The sequence below is a fragment of the Portunus trituberculatus genome, chromosome 7 (genome assembly GCF_017591435.1).
Source record: "Portunus trituberculatus isolate SZX2019 chromosome 7, ASM1759143v1, whole genome shotgun sequence".
In the NCBI taxonomy this organism is placed as follows: Eukaryota; Metazoa; Arthropoda; class Malacostraca; order Decapoda; family Portunidae; genus Portunus; species Portunus trituberculatus.
The window spans coordinates 342,629-357,628 of NC_059261.1; the positions used below are offsets into that span (position 1 = coordinate 342,629).

General features: G+C 41.3%; 1 protein-coding gene across 1 annotated transcript in view; it reads right to left on the minus strand.

Moving 5' to 3' along the window:
• Window positions 1–15,000, minus strand: part of LOC123519224 (deoxynucleoside triphosphate triphosphohydrolase SAMHD1-like) — an 85,835-nt gene that overhangs the window by 56,008 nt on the left and 14,827 nt on the right. The window lies entirely within an intron of this gene.

Sequence of the window (15,000 nt, forward strand, 5' to 3'; positions counted from 1 at the left end):
TTTTGCAGTCATAGATAGATAGATAGACATAAACTTTTGCGCTTCAGATAACAATTCCATTTTCATATCCATTAAACTCAAGATTAAAAGATAAAAATTACAAAATATATACCACTTCTCATGAAGAGAGAGTGTACTTGACTGACCTACTAGTCTCATAAAAGAAACACCTAAGCTTCTAAGACACTTAACATATCCTGCATTTTGACTTGAACTCGTTAAAAGTAGGTTTCCACATAAATATATGGTGAGTGTTCTTATGTTAGTGTCTTAGAAGTCTAGGGGCTTCTTTTATGAGACCAATAGGTATAACTAAAAAATAAATAAATGTTTAAAACACATCGAAGAAGAAACATGCAATATTACTAAATCATATATAGTTTAAAGACTACTGATGGAATTGATACCATCTCAAGGTTGACGTATTAGCGAAATTTTGGAAAACTTAGGATAAGACGACAAAACAAAAAAGGAAATGTGATTTTATGGCATTGTAACAGTATAAATCATATGAGATGCTTTTAAAGCATTTTAACCCTACTAGGGTTTACGTTTGAACTGCGTACGTATTAGTTACATGGAAGAAGCTAGTTGGCAGGTATATTGCCTCACTCAAGAAGGGTGTACACAGGATGAACAGGCACATTGTCCCTGACCTTCCTAACAACAACATATTCTTTGAGGTCGTCTACTAACCCAACAACCCTGTGTTCAGCCCTCTTAATAGAGAGTTCGAAGTGGGAGGAACAGTGAACCCAGGAGGACGCCAATGTGTACAAAGGTCTTTAGTGTAGTGTTTGTTAAGAATACATGTACCTGAATCTTCGAATATTATAAGTTACCTCAGGGTATAATTTATTGCTTTAGTCTCCCTTCTATTTAAGTTCTTTTATAAGTTTCAGCTAAGATTAATAAATAACTTGTAGTTTTTCTTCAGCTATAATGCTCTAAGTAATGTTTCAGTATTGTATCTCTAGTCTTTTAATGAAGAAGTATTAAATAAAAAAGTATTACGTGATGTATTATTATGCTTTTTTGCATTACAAAGATGTGTGTAAACCTTTCCTTATGAAAAATACACACCCCAGCATGGTTGCGTCTTTGTTATCGTAAGTCCCTTGAGCGAGCTGGTTTTGTCAAGATTTTGCATGAGTTTCAACATTTATGGTGACCAGACCCAGGAATGAACTAGGGACCTTTAGATGGATTTTACTAGAAGGTATCAAGCCCGAATTATTATCAGAAAGAAGTCTCAGGACTTCAAAGAAGTTCGCAAGAAGAGGGGGTCAGGCAGAGGGTGGGTGACGTGGAGTTTGAAGGAGCTCCAAGATTTGTGTAAGGACACTGACACCAGCTTTGAGTTGTTAGATTCTGCTGTTAGTGTTTTTGACCAGCGGTTAGCGACCTTTGATGTTCGTCAGGCCAAAGTTGAATTACTGCTGGATAAACCTGATGACCTTGAAGCAGATACTGATGAAACTAACAGGTTCCACAAAGATGCTAGGAGAGCAAAATAGTTCAAGTAGCTACACTTTTGAGGAAAGAAAATAATGATATTGACAAAACATATATCACTTCTAAGAGGTCAGAGGTCAAGTTACCTAGATTGGAGCTTCCCAAATATTCTGGTTAACTGAATAGCAGTCATTCTGGGACAGATTTGAGGCACTAGTTGACGAAAATGAACTGCCAGATATAAGCAAATTTGGTTACTTGCAGTCACTATTTCAAGGAGAAGACTATCAGTCACTGAGGGCTTGTATCTTTCTTCAGCAAACTATAGGGTGGCCTGTGACCTGCTAAAAGAAAGATTTGATCGTCCTGAGAGGATAATATTTGCCCATGTGCAGAATATTTCCTTGCCACCCACACAAGGGGAGCTAACCAGTGTAAATCCCTGTGGAAGCTACAAGATTTTTTTTTTTTTTTTTTTACGTAGGGAAGAGGGCAAAAAAAAAAAAAGTTAGAAAAAAGCCCACTTGAGCGCTGGCTCTCCAAAGAGTACAAAAAGTGCCAAAACCGTCAGCCAGAATTAGGGGAGCAAATGCCTCGATACCTCCCTCTTAAAAGAAGACAAGTTGTAGGAATTTGGAAATACAGATGCAGGGAGTGAGTTCCAGAGTTTACCAGTGAAAAGGATGAATGATTGAGCTTACTGGTTAACTCTTGCATTAGAGAGTTGGACAGAATAGGGATGAGAGGAAGAAGAAAGCCTTGTGCAGCGTGGCCGCAGGAGGAGGGGAGGCATGCAGTTACCAAGATCAGTAGAACAGTTACCATGAAAATAGCGATAATATATAGAAAGGGATGCAACATTTCGGCGGTGAGAAAGAGACTGAAGACAGTTAGTCTGAGGAGGGGAAGAGCTTTCGATTCCACCCTATCAAGCAAAGCTGTGTGACTGGAACCCCCAAACATGCGAAGAGTACTCCATACAGGGACGGATAAGGCCCTTATACAGAGTAAGCAGTTGGAGGGCGAGAAAAACTGGCGGAGACGCCTCAGAACACCTAACTTCATAGAAGCTGTTTTAGCAAGAGATGAGATGTGAAGTTTCCAGTTAAGATTATGAGCAAAGGACAGACCGAGGATATTCATTGTGGAAGAGGAGACAGTTGAGTGTCATTGAAGAAGAGGGATAGTTGTCTGGAAGGTTGTGTCGAGTTGATAGATGGAGGAATTGAGTTTTGAGGCATTGAAAACTACTAGATTTTCTCTGCCCCAATCGGAAATTTTAGAAAGATCGGAAGTCAGGCGTTCCGTGGCGTCCCCGCGTGATCTGTTAATTTCCTGAAGGGTTGGACGTCTCTGAAAGAACGTGGAAAGATGTAGGGTGGTATCATCAGCGTAGGAGTGGATAGGGCAAGAAGTTTGGTTAAGAAGGTCATTAATGAATAATAGAAAGAGAGTGGGTGACAGGACAGAACCCTGAGGAACACCACTATTAATAGGTTTAGGAGAAGAACAGTAGCCGTCTACCACAGCAGCAATAGAGCGGTCGGAAAGGAAACTTGAGATAAAGTTGCAGAGAGAAGGATAGAAGCCGTAAGAGGGCAGTTTTGAAATCAAAGCTTTATGCCAGACTCTATCAAAAGCTTTTGATATGTCTAACGCAACAGCAAAAGTTTCACCGAAATCTCTAAAAGAGGATGACCAAGACTCAGTAAGGAAAGCCAGAAGATCACCAGTAGAGCGACCTTGACGGAAGCCATACTGGCGATCAGACAGAAGATTGTGAAGTGACAGATGTTTGAGAATCTTCCTATTCAGGATAGATTCAAAAACTTTAGACAAGCAAGAGATTAAAGCTATAGGACGGTAGTTTGAGGGGTTAGAACGGTCACCCTTTTAGGAACAGGCTGAATGTAGGCGAACTTCCAGCAGGAAGGAAAGGTAGAAGTCGATAGACAAAGTTGGAAGAGTTTGGCCAGGCAAGGTGCAAGCACAGAAGCACAGTTTTTGAGAACAATAGGAGGGACCCCATCAGGTCCATAAGCCTTCCGAGGGTTTAGGCCAGCAAGGGCATGGAAAACATCATTACGAAGAATTTTGATTGTAGACATGAAATAGTCAGAGGGAGGAGGAGAGGGAGGGACAAGCCCAGAATCGTCCAAGGTGGAGTTGTGAGCAAAGGTTTGAGAAAAGAGTTCAGCTTTAGAGACAGAAGAGATGGCAGTGGTGCCATCAGGATGAAATAAAGGAGGAAAGATGAAGAAGTGAAGTTATTTGAGATGTTTTTGGCTAGATGCCAGAAGTCACGAGGAGAGTTTGAGTTTGAAAGATTTTGACATTTCCTATTTATGAAAGAGTGTTTGGCAAGTTGAAGAACAGACTTGGCATGATTCCGGGCAGAGATATAAAGTGCATGAGATTCAGGAGATGGAAGGCTCAAGTACCTTTTGTGGGCAACCTCTCTATCATGTATAGCACGAGAACAGGCTGAGTTAAACCAAGGTTTAGAAGGTTTAGGTTGAGAAAAGAATGAGGAATGTACGCCTCCATGCCAGATACTAACACCTCTGTTATGCGTTCAGCACAAAGAGATGGGTCTCTGACACGGAAGCAATAATCATTCCAGGGAAAATCAGCATAATACCTCCTCAGGTCCCCCCAACTGGCAGAGGCAAAACGCCAGAGGCACCTTCGCTTTGGAGGATCCTGCGGAGGGATTGGAAAAATAGGACAAGATACAGAAATGAGATTGTGATCGGAGGAGCCCAACGGAGATGAAAGGGTGACAGCATAAGCAGAAGGGTTAGAGGTGAGGAAGAGATCAAGAATGTTGGGCATGTCTCCAAGACGGTCAGGAATACGAGTATACGAGTATACGAGATAAGCTGTTGTGACATGTAAGAAGCTTGGAAGGGCTTGGGATCACCGGTGACCAGAATATATAATCTTATCTTGACTTCTAGAATATATAAGGTTGGAATGGTCGAAAGCTCTGGACATGAAGATGACTTGGAGTGGTTATTGAAATTCCTGCAGCAAGAAATTCAGTGGCGGAAACGTTTAAGGATGCATCCAAGGAAAAACGTACTGTACGGCAAGAAGTTAATAGAAGAAAGAATAGTTACGCTTCAGCCAAGCTGAAGAAGTCCTAACGCACTGTGTTTTTTTCAGAAGAGACAGATCTGAGAAATGTTGACACATACCTGCCCTCGAAAAGAAAGTTAAGAAGGGATTGTGTTTTAAGTGCCTACTCTCAGGGTATCTATCCAGATGTTGTAAGGATAAGGTGAAGTGTACTCTGCAGTGGATATCGTGATGTCTTGTTTTATAGATCTCTCAAACCTTTGCATGGAGCTAATAACCTACCAAGTAAAGCGTCTGTTACCCAGCAAACTAGTGATAAAGTAATTGTTCAGCCAAATAATAATGTTAAAACTGATCATTTTGCACATGTAAGCATTTATCATGATCAGAGAGTATAAAGTCCACAGTATTGCAGACAGCTAAGATCCTAACAAATAGTGGCAATTCTGTTGAAGCTACTGTAATATTTGATTTGGGTGCAGATATCACATATATAAGTCATAACTTAGAAGAATCAAGCCTAAGTGGGTTATATCTAAGTACTACATTTCCTACTTAGCCTTTGGTAACAATAAATCATAGGACTGCAAAGAAAGGAATGTGTATGATTTGAATTTGCTTGATACCCTGGGTCTTAACCATTCTGTGTTTGCTGTTGAAATAATGTCTATTTGTCCCCCTTTGAGAAGTCAGCAGGTACACTACCTGATGATGTGTTGCAGACTCTTTCGTACCTACCATTAGCTGATGAGCATGGGCAAAATCGAAACCTCGTTTTGGATATATTGGTAGGAATGGATAATTCTTGGAGGTTTGTTTCAGCAGATAATGTTGTGAAATTAGGAGATTTAATGGCCCATAATTTAATATTTGGTTAGATTTTGTTTGGTTCTTGTTTGAAGGCCCATGAGGAGATAATAACTCATCATATGTTATTTATAAGTATTGCTAACCATGCCATTGAATCTGATCTGCATGTTTTTTTGGAAGTTAGAAAATGTAGGTATTTATACTGAAAAAAAATAAACGTAATGGTATTTCTTTGAATGACTGTTTAGAGTCTGATCCATTACTTATTCCTGAACTTGTTGAAATTCTGTTAAGGTTTAGATGTACGTAATGTTGCTTTGACTGCAGATATTACAGTAGCATTTTTGCAGATTAGGGTTCAACGCGCTGATCAGGGTATTCACCGGTTTTTTGTAGCAATGTGGTAATAGGATGCGTGATATGAGGTTTGTGAGAGTGCCGTTTGGTAATACTAGTGGTCCATTTTTATTGAATGCCACTCTTCAACACCATTTGAATGGTTATCCTGATTCACTAACAGTACAAGAGCTTAAGGAAAACCTGTATGTTGATCATTAGTTCTCAGAAGCATACACTGATGAAGAAGCCAAGCCAGTGAAATCCTTAGTGGAGCTCAGAAAATACTATCAGATGCCGGTATGATTTTATCCAAATGGCACACTAACAATGACTTTTTGATTAATGAGCATTATCAATATTTTGAGTCTGAGGTCGATGTAACATAATTGTTAGGAATGTGCTAGAACTCCTCTAAAGATGTATTTTCGTTTGAGGGATTCAGTTTGGTTGATAACTTCGATATGAACTTCAGCAAGAGAACTATTTTGAGTTTAATAGCTAAAATATTTGGCCCACTGGGGTTGGTAAGTCTTTCACTATGTACGCTAAAATATTGTTTCAGGAAATCTGGAAATTTTGGATTTGATTGGGATGAAACTCAATCACATGACTTGAAATTAAAGTTGGGTTGATGGCATTAAGACTATCAAGACCTTTGAAATTGATAGATGTTATTTTCGAAATTTGCTGTTAAGGTCAGTTGAAGGTTTGGAGATACATGCCTTCTGTGATGATTTTGAGAAAGGTTACAGTTGTAGTGGGTACTTGTATATGCCTAAATCTCAGGAGAAGTTCCATGTATCTTTCGTTATGTCTAGAACAAAAGTAGCTCCTATTAAGCAGGTTACTTTACCTCGGCTGGAACTAATTGGAGCCTTATTCAATGCTACATCTCAGGAAGCATGAACTTATTCTTTTTTCATTTATTTAGAATATCTAGTCTATTTTTGATAAGTTGATGGCTGGGAGTATGTTAAGAATACATGTACCTAAGTCTTTAAATATTGTAAGTTACCTCAAAGTATAATTTATTGCTTTAGTTCCCTTTCTATCTAAGTTCTTGTATAAGTTTCATCTAAGATTAATTAGTAACTTGTATTTTTCAGATATAATGTTCTAAGTAATGTTTCAGTATTGTATCTCTAGTCTTTTAATGAAGAAGTATTAAATGGAATAGTATTACGTGACTTATTATCATGTTTTTTTGCATTGCAAAGATATAAGAAGGAACTTTATTTGTATGTTTGTAAACACTTTCTTGTGAAATATACAAACCCCAGCATGGCTGCGTCTTTGTTATCATAACTCACCTTGAGCGACCTGATTTTGTCAAGATTTTGCCTGAGTCTCTTCAACAGTGTTAGGTTGAAATTTTTTTCGTGTGTGAATACCTGGTGGAGGCACAACTTTGTGTTGGGGGTAATGAAACTAGAGTGTGTGTGGTGTGGCACAATAGCAGTGAAGATCTAAATATATTAAGCTTTATCAAGCCTGTTAATTCTGGCCCCTTGTCCCTGGGTGGCCTTGGCTGTAACTTCATCTATCTGTTAAAAAAAATTTCGCACGTGACACCATGTAGCCGAGTTGGTAAGCGAAGATGGTGTCCTAAGGGATGAACTAACGAGCCGTCATGTTGGTCATACGGGATTAGAGTTTCCCGCCGTATTTAGTCCGCTAAGAGGTTTTTGGCCAATGTTCATTTGATTAACTTTACATACACAGCCCAAACATGATAGTAATACTAAACGCTATAGGATTCTCTTAAGGGATGGCAATGAAAGTTTGAACATCTTTCCTTATTTATTGGCAAAAATATTTACAGACTACACGAATATGACTAAACATTTAGACTTTGTACAATAATACATACAAAATAAATACATTTGTGAGCGTGGATGTATTTTATGATAGATGCAAATGTGACAACAAATGAAGAAGAATGTCATTTGTATTTTTAAAGAAAATTTTATGTAAATATTTTGAAAGTATTCGTAATTTACAGGAGAATGTAATGGGTAAGTTTTGTGTCAAACTATAATACTCCCCACTAGTGATGAGGAAGGACGTGTGGCAGCACCATAGAATGTGGAAATGGCAGTAGTGGCGGCTTGGTCCGGGGTATCTTGATGGTTAGGCAGGTTAAATTTACCCTGTCTACTGGTACGGTCTGGGAGGCGCCATTGACATCCAGGATAAACGTCTTCCGAGTCAAATGGATGACTTTGAAGGGGCCCTGGTAGGGTTGGTGGAGGAGCCATTTGACACCATTAAGCAGCTTTCAAGGTCTTGATTGGCGAAGGTGTTGGCGGAAGACGTGCGAGGCTGCACCACCTGAAGACTTGCCAAGGACTCTTTTAGGTTGCTGGCGAAATCCTGGATGCAGTAGGGTATGAAGGCAGGCTGGATAGTGAGAACTTCCCTTGGCAAACAGAGGGTTGTGATGTATACCAGCTTGGTATAGGAGTGCAATAGGTCCTCCTTGAAGGCAGTCTGGCGTTTCTCGCAACAGGATGAGGCGGCTACCAGCGAGGCCTTTAGCAGGCGATGAAATCGCTCGAACACGTTGGCCTGCGGATGGTACCTCGTAGTCAGTCCTGAAGCAGCAGATGCTAAGCACAGTCATGACATGATCCCACACGTAGGACTCGAACTGGCTACCACAGTCTGAAGTGAGGCTGAGAGGAATGCCAAACCAGGACATCACGTTTTTATGGAGTCTGTGGTGATGTCCGGCAGGCCAATGAGAGAAGCAATCCACACAAGTCACAGGTGTCGATAAGTCCGATAGAACGGCAGTGACACGACGAGATCAATATTCGAACCTGGTGGAGATTGGTGTGAAGGTGCTTGTAGAAGAGTGGGTGTGGCACATCATTTTAGTGGCTTGGCACTTCAAGCAGGTGGTGGTCCACAGTCCTACGTCTTTGTTGATGCCAGTCCAAATGAAGCGAGAAGTCATCATCTGTTGCAACGCATGGATGCCAGGGTGAGAGAGGCCATGCAGCTGCCTGAACATCGGGTAGCGATGCTGCACAGCCAGGTCACACCGGACGTTGGGCATGGAGACGTCGGCGAATAGCTGAACAGTTGTTCCCGGCATCTGTATCTTCCTCATCTGGAGTGTGGCATTTTCTTTCAGCTGCCGCAGCTCAGCGTCATCCACTTGATCTGCAACAACGGTGGCATACTCGATGAGGGAGGAGGACACAGCGTGGATGTTGCGAGAGAGTGCATCAGCAGGAGCGTTTTCACAAGCTTTAACATGCCGGATGTCGGTGGTGAATTGTGACACATACTTGATGTGCAGCACCTGGCGTGGAGTGTAGGTGGACTTATTATTGTTGACACAACGGTGTGACGTTTGTGGTCGGTGAAGACATAGAACTTCTGACCTTCCACGAAATAACGAAAGCGTTGATGGTTCGGTAGATGGCAAGAAGCTCTCTGTCAAAAGCACTGTACTTTGCTTCTGCAGCGCAGAATTATTTGAGAATAAGGCAACAGGCCTTCAGCCATCACTGATGTATTGTTGAAGGATGGCACCTACAGCAATACTGGACACTTTGAAGGAGATGGAGCTGCTGGCCCTCTGCCACATGATACCAGCACACACAAGAGGCTCAAACTCAGCTTTGGCGAGCTTGAAGCGTTCAAGAGCGAGGCGTCGGACTTTAGTGTAACTAGGTAGTCCGGAGGTCTCTATGTGGTGCATGACCGTGTTTGACAGGCTTAGTGGCGGTGTACAGCAGCAGGAAAGACGGGAACGTTTTCAGGAGTGCAGTGAACAGATTGTCTGCTTGAACCATGGAGAGGTACGCACTGTCGCCAGGGATGGGTTGGATACGTGTACTGAGCGAAGCGAGTGGGGTCGACGAGCTTTTGATTCTTAATATTGGCCAGGAGACCGAAATGGTTTAAAAAATTAGACGCCCAAGAGTTCTTAAGAGACTGCTGCCACGTAGAAGATACACTTGAAGGAACGGCGCAAGTTGAGCTCAACCAACATTATCTGTAATCTTGGTGCTGTTGGAAGCACATAAGTGTAAAGTTTTAGGTAAGGAGCACTGGGAAGCTGTTGCAGGGAGGAAACTAACTTCAGCGCCAGTGTCGATAAAAAACTTGGTCTTTGTGAGTAACCAGAAGACGTAGAGTCGTAGAGCATCGTGAAAGCACAGCGAACATTATGCACCTCTAATGTTTGCTTGACAGGCTTGAAGAAGGCACTGTGAAGTTACAGGGCGGTGGTACTTGCGAGCGTCACTGCCAAACATGTGGTGGTAGGAAGTGCTGAGGACACCTGCAGAGGAGTTGGAGGCGTAGGCAGACCTACTAGAAGAACGGGAACGTAGTTAGAAGCGTTTACAAGTTCTGGAAAGGGGGCACCTGTTGAGTTGTTGACTGATGGCACTGACCTGGAGAGCGAGTCTAGAGACTGATTTTGTAATCCGCGAGTCTTTCTCTAGCTTCTCCACAACAGTGGAAACTGAAAGGTTCTATGGAAGAGTCGCCGTGAAGTTGTCAGCCAGCTGAGCAATCTCCTCAACCAATCAACCAGCAGTTTGTCCTTGACGCTGAAGAGACTTTGTTGAGTGGCAGTGGGCAGGCGTTTAAAACTATAGGTGGCGGAAGAGCTCCTTGTCGAATGAATCGTACTTATCATCCAATAGATTCATTATGTGCCTGAGGAGGTCCGATGACTTCACACCACCGAGTTCTTCCTTGCAGAGAAGTTCCTAGAGATAGGCCATGACTGAAGACTGGAGAGGATTCAGGACAACAGCTCTTAGGTCATTATATAGCATGGTAGAAGTGGAAGCACTGTTGATGACGTTGGAGGCTCTGGAGAGGACGTCAGAAGGAGGCAAGGCTGTGTAGCATGAGTTAATTTTGTAAGTTTATCCTTAATAAAGGCGGCCTTGAAATTACACTCAAGAATGGAGAATCACATGGATGGGTCCTGGCTACAAAAAGATGGCGCTCTGAAGGCCATATGTGCTGTGAAAACAGAGAATTCAGGCAGGGTAGTCATAGCAAAGAGGCAGGTTTGTGCTCATGTATGCAGCACGTGCGTGGTGGGGGTAAAACACTTAACACATGTACACAGCAGTGAGAACCCTGCGTTGGATGGCACTCAAGCAGGAATGCGTTCACTGGAGATTATTATTGGGCGTAGGGGAAAAGAGGTTAATCCTGAGCACAGCGGAAAAGGGGGCTAATCCTGGGCACAAAGGAAAGGGATTAATCGTAGGACACAGAAGAGTGGAGCTGGAACACTGCATGGAGTGAAGAGCCGGAGAAGAGGGGAGTGAAAAAACTGGAACAGCGTGTGGAGTAGCAGTAGAGGACTGGAACAGCGTCTGGAGCAGAGAACTGGAACAGCATGTGGTTGCAGGTCAGAGGTGAAGCAATCTCTAGTAAACAGGGGAACAAAGGGTACACAAATGTGGTGACGGACGTAGAATTGTGGCTGGTGTGGTAGGAGGGGTGGCCGGTGTAAGGAGACAACGGCTGGTGTGAGGACACCATGGTTACTGTGAAGAGACGGCGCCCAATATGGGTAGATGACAGACAGCGTAGTGAGACGGAGGCTAGGAGAGTGGTGACTTAGCAGCCGGGGGAGCAAGAGTGTGGCAGACTAGGGAGCGTGGCAGGTCGGGTAGCGTGGTGGGCCAGGGAGCTTGGTGAGCCAGGGAGCGCGGCGGAGCAGAGAGCCCTTACTTGTTAAACTAGATGACATCACAACCAAATATGCAATACTAAAAGAAGCAAAAAATCTCAAATACAACAGAGACGAGCATGTAGCAAATATGTCTGTTGCAAATGACATGACAAGAAAACAAAGAGAGATGGTCAATATACTGAAAAATCAACAAAAGGAGAAAAGAGACCAGGGTTATTTCACCTGGTACATAGATTACAAAGGCAGCACCCTCAAGAAAAAACGCGACTCAACACAAGACCAGAACTGACTACATCCACTAGTTATACCAACAACACAAAATTTCACCCTAATTAATGCCCAAGGATTAACAAACAACAAACAGTATGAACTAGGAAAACTAATAACCCAAAAATATGATATACTTTGCCTAACAGAAACACAAGAAAATTTCAGTAAAGTGGATTTATCAAACCACTTTGATTCAATTAGCTCATACAGAGACATAACTGATAAATAAGGTGGAAGTTTGAAAATAGTTTTCAACAAAGCACACTTAAAAATGGATAAGCAACACACCCAAAGCAAACACATCCTTCACACAACACTTAGCCTCAACACCATGAACATATGTATAATCCTTGTTTGTTTTTCATGTACCAACACTAACTTAAACACACATATAAAAAATGAGATTATTAACATAACAAAAAACACACAGCAAGACTATGTAATAATAATGGGCGACTTTAACAGCCATCTAGGTTTTCTTGGCCCACAATCTTTAAACAAAAATGGAGAAATAGTGTTAGATCTGATAGAAGAGACTGGTTACACATTATTGAACTTAACACCACTTGCACACAGGAACAATCACAAGATCACAAAATGACATAGGCAGTCCAATAGACCTAGTGAATGACAAGTTATTAAATACCTACCTCAACATGCACATTGATGAGAACAAAGATTTGTATGACCTATCTGACCACTACATAATCAAAATCAAATTTAAAGCACATGACAGACCAGCGACTTACACAAAAACCAAGAACAGCATACAAAAATCTATTTTAAGTTTGGAAGAAGAAAACTGTGTTAAATATATTACAGAAGTGGAAAGCTAACTCACCCAAGCAGCAACACCCACCACCAATATAGCCGAGCTTGAAACTATCATGCAAGTGGCAGCAAACAAGCACCTTATCAGAACAATCACACCCCGAACCTCTACACACAAGCAAGACACAGAACCAAAATGGATGACAGAAACCATCAGAAAAGAAATAAAGACAAAAAAAGAATACAATAGACAAGCCAGAAGAGCAGTGACACAAGAAGACAAAGAACAGCTCACTCAACAATACATCTCACAGAAATTGAAAGTTAAAGAAGCAAAAAAAAAAAAAAAACAGCAGTACACAAGTATGAAAAAACTATCATCGACAAGATCAAAAGTGATAGAAACTCAAACATGAAACTATGGCAACAATTAATTATTTAAGAGGAAAAGAAACCATAAGTAAAGAAATAATGCTGTACGACAACACAGAGACAGCGCTACCAAAAGAGGAAATACAAAGCAAGCTTGAGGAATACTGGCAAGGTATCTACCAAATGCACCCATGTCATATTGAAGAAGTGTGGAACAATGAAGATCGAGAGTCCTACAAGACAGACTTTAATCTCCTAAACCCTAGCACCTTACACATGACAGTACAAGGACACACATTAACCTTCCCTGCGCACCTGCTAGAACACCTCTCAGCAATAGAAACAGAGTCCCCTCCAAGCATCATGAACATGGAACACCCAGATATTAAAGACAGGGAAATAATACAAGCCTTAAAGTCCATCACGAACAACAAAGCTGCTGGCCCTGATAACCTGAGAGGAGAACTCTTTAAACTTTTGGCAGACAGTAAAATATGTATCCAGACCACCAAAAAATGCCGCAACAAAACTCTAACAGAAAATCAAATACCCCAAAGCTGAAAGATGTCCAAAACTGTCCTCCTAGAGAAAAAGAGCAAGCCCACAGTGAGTGACCTCCGTCCCATTGCCCTCCTTAACACTTCATAATTATAAACTATTCATGTCGATAATGAGAACCAAGATAGAACACATACACAGAAACCAACAGGACAGTGCACTGTAAGCAGGATTCACCAAGAGAAGACGCATCGAAGATAACCTCTTTCTTTTAAGTTACTGCATTGAAAAATCATTCAAAATGAAAAAAAAAACTCTATATGCTGTGGCCATCGAATTTAGAAAAGCATTCGACAGCATAGATAGAAAGTCACTAGTAGAATGCATGAAAAAATTCAGAATCCAACCCCACATTATTGACATAAGGGAAATCTACCAAAATGACAAAGTGACATTATACCTAAACAATGAAATTATGACATCCCTGATGTCATAATTTCATAATAAGCTGTTCCTGCTACTGACATACCTCATCATTATGCACCTTGACCAGACACAAGCTGTCTTCAGGGACGAACTGTGCTTCATACTGGCACTGTTCTTCACGGACGACGGGCTACTGCTAGCACACAGTGAAAATGAGGCACAGAACATGATTGCCACTCTAACAGAAGCTGCAAACTCCTGTGGCTTAAAAATCAATAAAGACAAAAGCTTTATTTTGGTATACAACCCAACCAAGCCACAAACCTTGACACCATAAGTGGCATCAAAATTACAAGTAAAATTAAATATATCGGCATTACCATCACAGACAGGAGAAACTGCCTTACAAATGACAAAATCTCAGAAGCCAGAAGACTGAGCAACACCACCGCTGCAGTGATAGCAAAAAGCTCCAACAAAGACTTGATAGGGAAGACATAATGGAAACAAGTGGCGCTACCGAAAATCCTATAGTGTCAAGGAGTCATCCCATACACCAATAACAACCTCCAACACCTACAAAGAGCTGAAAATGTAGCATTCAGGACCATTCTCCGAGTACCAAAATACACAGCAAACAGCTTCTTAAAAGGAGAAATAGGATCAACATCTATGATAAACAGAGACAGCAAGGCTAAACTGACATACATCAGACACATCATGGCAAGCTCAAATAATGATCTACTCACATTATGTTTACTGGACAGAATTGAACACAACACAGACAAATGGACCGCAACAGTCAAAAAATACTTACAATTACTGGACATGAACATTTACACACTGGCAAACACTACACAATACAACATTACACAAATCTTGAAAACTAAAGACTCACAGGAATGGAGACAAGAAATGGAACACAAAGAAACACTTATACTCTACAGAACTTACAAGACAGAAGTCAGGGAAATTTATTTCTATGAAAATGATGAAGCCACCAACACTCGCAGCAACACACTCAAATTAAATTATAGGAACAGACACATAGATGGAAACACACACTGTACACAATGCAACACCCAACAAGATGAAACAATTGAACACTTCCTATTACATTGCAATGTATACACTCACATCAGACACAGCTTACACTTCCTACATAACAACACAACCACAGACTCACAGAAACTAGCCAATTATCTGCTATTGTCCAATTCATGTAACATAACAGAGAAAAATAATTGTTTATTGCAGATGTGGAAGCAGAGACGCTAACTTTCCCAGCTTACAGAGCA